This window comes from Ricinus communis, chromosome 3 (genome assembly GCF_019578655.1).
Source record: "Ricinus communis isolate WT05 ecotype wild-type chromosome 3, ASM1957865v1, whole genome shotgun sequence".
Taxonomy (NCBI): Eukaryota; Viridiplantae; Streptophyta; class Magnoliopsida; order Malpighiales; family Euphorbiaceae; genus Ricinus; species Ricinus communis.
Window position 1 is genome coordinate 1,624,195 of NC_063258.1, and position 7,230 is coordinate 1,631,424.

At 35.2% G+C, this 7,230-nt stretch overlaps 1 long non-coding RNA gene across 2 annotated transcripts; it reads left to right on the forward strand.

Annotated features, from left to right (window-relative positions):
- Window positions 1-5,014: 5,014 nt before the first annotated feature.
- Window positions 5,015-6,964, forward strand: LOC125369601. 2 transcript variants are annotated; one of them, XR_007215277.1, is made up of 5 exons: window positions 5,015-5,609; window positions 5,697-5,858; window positions 5,932-6,272; window positions 6,341-6,600; window positions 6,841-6,964. It is a non-coding gene; the product is annotated as an uncharacterized LOC125369601 (long non-coding RNA). The 2 variants fall into 2 exon arrangements; XR_007215276.1 differs by having other exon boundaries at window positions 5,932-6,600.
- The last annotated feature ends 266 nt before the right edge of the window (window positions 6,965-7,230 follow it).

Below are 7,230 nucleotides of genomic sequence, written 5' to 3' on the forward strand. Positions count from 1 at the left end.
CCAATCGACTCTAGGGCTTTGATTCATGTTCTTGGCAGCTTATCCTTCAATTTGATCACCCTAGAGCCAAATTCTCATGCACAGGAAACAGAATAATCAATTAGAATTGTAAGACATTAAATGAGAAGCATAAAGAGACATGAAGTTGAAAGCAAAAAGACATGTAAGACATTAAATGAGAAGCAAAACCTTAGAAAATAAGACAAGCAGAAGATAAAGAAAGCAAATTTCATATTTAAAAGCCTCGAACCCTGAGACCAATTTTAATCACTAAAACATAAGAAATTTACTAATCTAACATGCAATCCTAATCATTTAGCTAATCGGATCTTATAAACCACAAGTAGTCATATCAGATTTAATTCCTATCATGTTCATACTATCATATTCAATAATTTATAAGCATGTTAATTCACAAGAAATCTTATTCTAACAATTTCAAACATATAAGAAACAACAAACACCATAGTCGTGTTTCTAAAATCATAAAGGAACATAAGGACCAATTAATAAGAAAGATAATGTTGATGATGTTGGATGTGTGGGAACCCTCAAATTGTCACCATATATGCTTGTTCTACGAGTATTCAAGAGAAAATGGAGTTGTTGAATTAAAGATTGGTTGAGAATCCACTGTTGCTTGAGGTTTCAAGGAAAACTACTGTGTTCTGAAATTGTATGGTTCTTTCTTAGTGACTCCAAAAAAACCTTCTGTGCTTTTTAAAACGTAGGGTTTCTTAAGTGACTAGTGATTACTAATTGATTGTTATTCCTTGGTATTCATTTCTTGACCCTAGACCTAAGAGTTAATAATGTATATATAGAGCTAGGGTTAGGGAACAAAATGATAAGTTTTAGTTCTTTTAAAGATTTTCATTTAATATTGTTGATAATATCTAAAAAATATTTAAAATTCGATATTTATCATAAAAAAACCTTCTAGAAATTCATTTTGGATGTTTAATAGTCATAAAACAGTGTAGGATTGCAAAAACTTTCCAACCGGCATTGCACAGAGCCGATTAACTATGAAATTAAGAACGTTTAACAAATTTTGCAATTAAATCCCTAATCTTATAAAAACTGTCGTTTCATCCCACAAACTTAATTCTTCCTAATAATTAAGCCCAAATGGATTCTAGCAAAGTAATTTGAAGTCTAATTATTTCCATCCTTTACTCAGAGTCGTCTTGTCTCCATTTTGAGACACGAGAAAAGAAGTAACTTTCATCATCGAGTTTTTCATAATTTTCTTGATATCTAGATTCAGAAAATGAGTGTTAACAGCTGCCCCCGATTTTTAAAAATTTATAGACATGCATGCGTTTAAATAAATTGAGACAAATCATAATATCAGGGATACATGAAAAAGGATATCTTGATGAGCTTTAGAAGCCACGTCTTGTAAGCTCGAAAAGGATTTTTGATTTGGTGTGGAGACCATGCCTGCTTGAGTTATGAGGACTTAGCCTATTTAAATTTGGGAAAAAACGCCCATTAATTTGTAACTACGCCCGCTAACTTGGGTACCAAGCCCATTGATATAGGAACCACATTGTGGGTGGCGATTTTAGACACACACCCAAGTGTCTTTAGCGACTACGGTGCTGTAATGCTTTTCAACCTATCGAGAACACGCTAACTAGTCACTAAGACTAGCGAGGAGATGAGAGTCAGGTAATCATCGGGACACGTTTACTAATGAGGAACATTTCTCATATTCCATAAAGTAGTTATGCTATAAAATTTAGATATGGATCTGGAAGCCAACTTCCTTATTTGTGTATATTAGTCTTTAATTTTATTATTTAATAAATTATTTCCTATAAATGCAAGCAATGTATTCATAGGCATATCAAATATCACACATAATTCATCTAAATCTAACTCATTTTATTCAAGTCCAACCCATATTGGGGTTGTTAGCCTAGTTGATTAGTTAATTATGTATGTAACTCACCTGGAGCCCAATTACATATTATGCTTTTTTTTATTTTGGCCTTAAACCTAATGTACTATTTATTATAATAAGGCACATTTTGTGTGAATCTAATTCTAATGAAACCCAATCCTAACATATGCTAAGACCCGCTAAGTCTACTTAGATTTTAGGATTTTAGGCCTAGTTAATTTTGATTAGCCTATTGGACTAAAATATTCATGTTAGGTCTAACTTTTTTTACTGTAAGTCTATATGGCCATTTTATTTAATTAATCATATGATCATATATTTAATCAATCATATAGTAACCAAAATAAACAAAATAAAGAGCAGAAAATAAATCTAATTATTACAACCTGACCTACAACTAAAATTGTAAAGGAAAAGACCTAGATATCTAATACAGTACATAAAATACATCAAACTCGGCTAAAACCAAAAAAATTGGGACTGAGCATTGCATGATAGATCGGCTCTAAGCACAAAACCAATCCACTTTAAGGTTCCAAGTAGGTCTTTTGTCGATTCGTCAATGCATTTCACATCCCTAGAGCCGAATTTCACATGTACAAAAAGTAAAATTAATTAGATGTGAAAGAAAAAAGGAAATAAAAACAACAGGAACCAATTGGTCGATCAAGAAACCTAAAATTGATAAAACCCTAGAAACTAAAAAGTGCAGTAAACAAAAAAAATGGAAAACTAATCAAGCAATCCTATTAATTATATTTAATTAGTAAATCATAATATAAATCTAATTATCAAACCTATTGCATGTGTCTAATAGATTCAAAATCCTATTTGACAAAATTATCAGATTCAAAACTCTAGCGTTCTTCTTATCAGATTTTAAAACTCAATTAACATGCAAATTCTAAGAAGTCCTATTCTAACCATTCTAATCACAAATAACAATAGCAAACCTAATCATGTTTCTAAAAATAAATAACAAAATGAAAATAAAAAGGACAAGTAAACATATTTTAGGATGATGATGGATGCATGTTTGGAGGAACCCTCAAATTGTCGCTGTAATTGATGGTTTTACGAGCCTTAGGTGATGAGGATGCAGTTGAGTCAAAGACTGGTAGGAAAAACAGTGCTGAAAAGAGGTTGAAAATCCTCTATCGATTAAAAAATAAGTTTCCAAAAAAGGAGATGCTTTTTTTAGTGGCTTCTTATTTCTTAGTGATATGAGTTTCTCAGGAATGACAATAATTTTTCTCTATTTTTTCTCTCTGACTATTTCTCTCTATTGATTTTCCTTTTTCTCCGAGTATTCCTTGTTGTTACTTGTTGTTAACCCCAACTCTAGACACCTCTTTCTATTTATAAAGGTAGAGTTTCAAGGAAATCTTAAAAGAAACGATAGTCTCAATTATTTAAAAAAAAATAGGTTGATAAATATCCAAATTTAACTCTTTAAATTTTAAATAATTATGATTAAAAATCCATGATTATTATAAAAGAATCTTCTAAAATCTGTATCTAGATGTAAAATCGTGGAGAAGAATGACGTTGAAGTGCAAAAAAACCCCAATCAACACTATGTAGAGCTGATTAGCTCTACACAGGAAATGTTAAAAGAACTTGCAATTAGGTCCTGGAATTTCTGAAAATTATTATTTTGACCCTCAAATTTTATTTTTCTTGACAATTGAGTCCAAATTAATTTTAAAAAGGTAATTCCAGCTGGATTAACCTCAATCCTAGCCTCAGATTCGCCTGTCCTTCATCTCCCGATACCTGAGAATGTAGTAACTTTTATCTTAGGATTTTCCGTATTTCCCTCGATATGTAGATCTGGAAAAAGGGTGCTGATAGCTGCCCCCAGTTGTCGAAATTTATGAGCATACAAGCAATTAAATTTATTAAGACAAATCATAGATATTAAGGATATAACAAAAGAATATTATGTGAGCTGTAGAAGCCACACCTCATAAGCTCGATGTGGAGAACATACTTGCCTGAATTTTAAGGACTTCGCCTATTTAAGTTAAGTGCTTCACCTGCTGGGGTGGAGGACCTCGCCTCTTGTTTGGGAATTACGCCCGTTGAATTGGGAGCTACACCCGTTGATTTGATGATTGCAGAGACTTCCCTCTAGCTACTTTATATTCTCAGAAATAATTTATCGCTTCGGGTCAATTTGGTAATTTTTCACTTTCAAGTACTTATATTAAAATTTCTCGACTCAAGGTATGGTTTAATTCATTTTTGGAAGCTATATTGGTGTTTGGTCTAACTAGGGACTAAAATATAGTTTTGATAGGTTAGGGATCAAACTTGTAATTTTCTCAAAAAATCCCACTCGGAATGCAAATTGGGCTTATATATATCGTCTACAGACTTGCACTAACTCTTTTAGACAAAAACATGATTTTGACAGGTCAAAGACTTAAATGATGTTTTTGCCCTTTTGGGATATATATATATAGCCTTATATCTATAGTTTTTCTACTTCACCCATTTTCTTTTACTTCTCTCTCAAAATCCTTCTTTACTCTTTTTGCAATTTCTTACCAAATTCTTAATCAAATCTTGTGAGATCAGTCTCAAGATGGCAAGCTCATATTCTAGATTTGCTGGATGCATGCCGATTGCACCAAATTGAGAATTTTGTGCTCTAATTTCTCGCCAGAATGATGTTGGGCTTATGAAGGGAGGAGATTCCTCTTCTAGTGAAATTGAATATCCACCGCACATTTTTAGCCGTCAGAGAGGTAATTCTTTGGCTTAAACTTTATTTTCTATAACTTAGAGACTTGATATACGTGCTACTTTTTTGAAATGTGTGAAAAATTATGAGAAATTAATAAAAAATTTGGTGCCCTAACCTATAGAGTTGATGAGGCTGTATGCACAACTGATTGGCTTTACACAATGCTGATTGGCTATGTGCAGAGCTGATCGGCTCTACACAGTGCAAATCGATCCTGCACAGGCTGAACAACGATTTTTCAGGGCTCTTCACAAAAAATAATAATAGATAGACATATACTTACCTCTTTAGGATCTTTTATATGCATATAATGTTTAAATATCTGCGTATTTGACCTTTCAAGGTGATGTTATGTCGATTCGGTTCGCTGAACATTTCAATCGCACTCGAAATTAGTTCAACGAGCTTCCTAGCTCAGTTCAGGCTAAGATTAGAGATATCGGCTTCTATTGATTCGTGGTCACACTCCCATCAGTCATCGGAAGGGTCGATCACACTTCTATCAATCCGTGCTCGAGAGGTGGATGGACACAACTCATGTTAGTGAGCTGACTCTCTCTCCCCTTTCTTTTTTTGCTATCACCGACATTAACTTTTATAGCACACCTATGCCATTCGACAATGTAATCCATAATTAGCATTCCGACGTCTGGGAGTGCCCCATTCGAATCATGATGCATTTCTTATCAGGGCATCCCCCAATTACTGGAGCTTTGTTCCTTGGAATGCTCGGGAGGTTGACCAGATGGCCCGAGCCTTTTTGGTGTACCTCTTTGCTACAACATTATTCAATGACTCGGGGAACTCAATGAACTTCCACTATCTACCACCACTGTGGGACTTGGACTAGGTCTCTTCTTACAACTGGGGATCTACGGCTCTCACATATTTGTACCATTCAATGGATGTTACCATTCAAGGAAGCAAGAGGATCTACAGTTTTTGGTACGCAATCCATGCAAGTTGTATACTAACTTCTTTTTCCTTTATTTCCTTTATAGATACAATGAATGTTGACTCTTTTCTTTGCAGGTTTGGGCCTTGGAGATCAAACTTCTGGTGGGTTCACAACCCATTTGCACCTCACGGGCTTTTCCTCGCTTGAGTCGTTCGGGCTCAAGCAGGACCATTACTCTAGAGTGGTCTCAAGTTTACATGCACCGCATGCAGATCAATAGTTTAACCTGGGATATGGTAAATACAATTCATTAGTTATATTCATGCTTTATTGATATTGTTACTTATCTTTCTGGTTTGCATATTCAAGGTGATTAACTAGGAGAGCATAGCCAATGAGAGCCCTAATTATTATTTGTAGCTGACCTCGAGCAGAGGAGGATCCTACTAATCAGACCCGCCTGTTGGGCTTGGTAATTAGGAGAGAGGATCTATGGCTGGGAGCGAGGCCCCAACAGGCACCGAGTCCCATTATCCCATCCTCTTTCCATGTTCTGTACAGAAGATCTTGCTAGCAAGGAATTAGCAGAGTGCTTGATGGGGTATGAGGAGCCCGAAGATATTACAATCCAATCTCAATGGATGGACTATACCTCATTCATCCCTCAACTGTTGGGGGTCGTACCTCTCAGCGATGATGCTGTAGCTCAAGTATTTTCTTGAATTCACTTAGAATTCCCCTTTTGTTAAATGTTGCTTTCTTAATCATTTATTTACAGCTTATCCACTAGGCTCCTACTATTCGTGAGCTAACTAAGGGATGGTCCTCTCGAAGCTCCAAGCTTTATCATATCGTAGGCTTTTCTATCGGTGTGCTTCTAAGGCATCTTCTACGACCATGTCTGATGTGGTTCTAAGGAGTGTTCGATTCCTCTTGATTTGATGGTCTTATATTGGAGATCATATGGCGTGATGGAGCACCAGCTTGCTATGGAGCTAGTGCCTCCCTCTGAAGTTCACTCTGAGTACTTACACCCATGTAAGCTACTCTTCTCTTTTGTGTTTTCCCTATTTTATTTTTCTAAAAGGTTAGTGACATATATATATACGGGTTCAAAGGGATCAGTTGAGCATGTATATCGCTGGTTGATACTGTGAGGAGGCAGTTCTTCATCATCGATGAGGACTAGCCATTAAGAAAATGACTTATGCAATATGTATGTATGGATGTATGCATGTACGCAATGCACTAACTAGTCTCCTTTTAGATTTTCAATAGAAGGACCATGAGGGCTTGCAGGGGCAACTGGACTACCTGCAGCATCAGATTGACGCTCAGCAATGTCAGATTGACACACTAACCCTTCAACTATTAGCCTTGCAAACCCAAGGAATGGATACTAAATCGGATGATGAAATGAGGGGTTCGAGAAAGAACTCCAACTTCTGATTCTTCCTTTGTACTTTCTTCTTATTATTTGTAAAACTTAAAACTTTTTATAGAATTTTGACTTTTGAAGGTATAAAATGTGATTTTGGCATTTGAATTGCTCTATTTGCTTATTTCCCTTTATTATTGCATTTCTATGAGCTTATGGGCACTAAGAAAATCAAGTGAGTGCCTAAAAAACTGCCAAAAAGGGAAAAATAAATTGCATTAGGAGGCCAT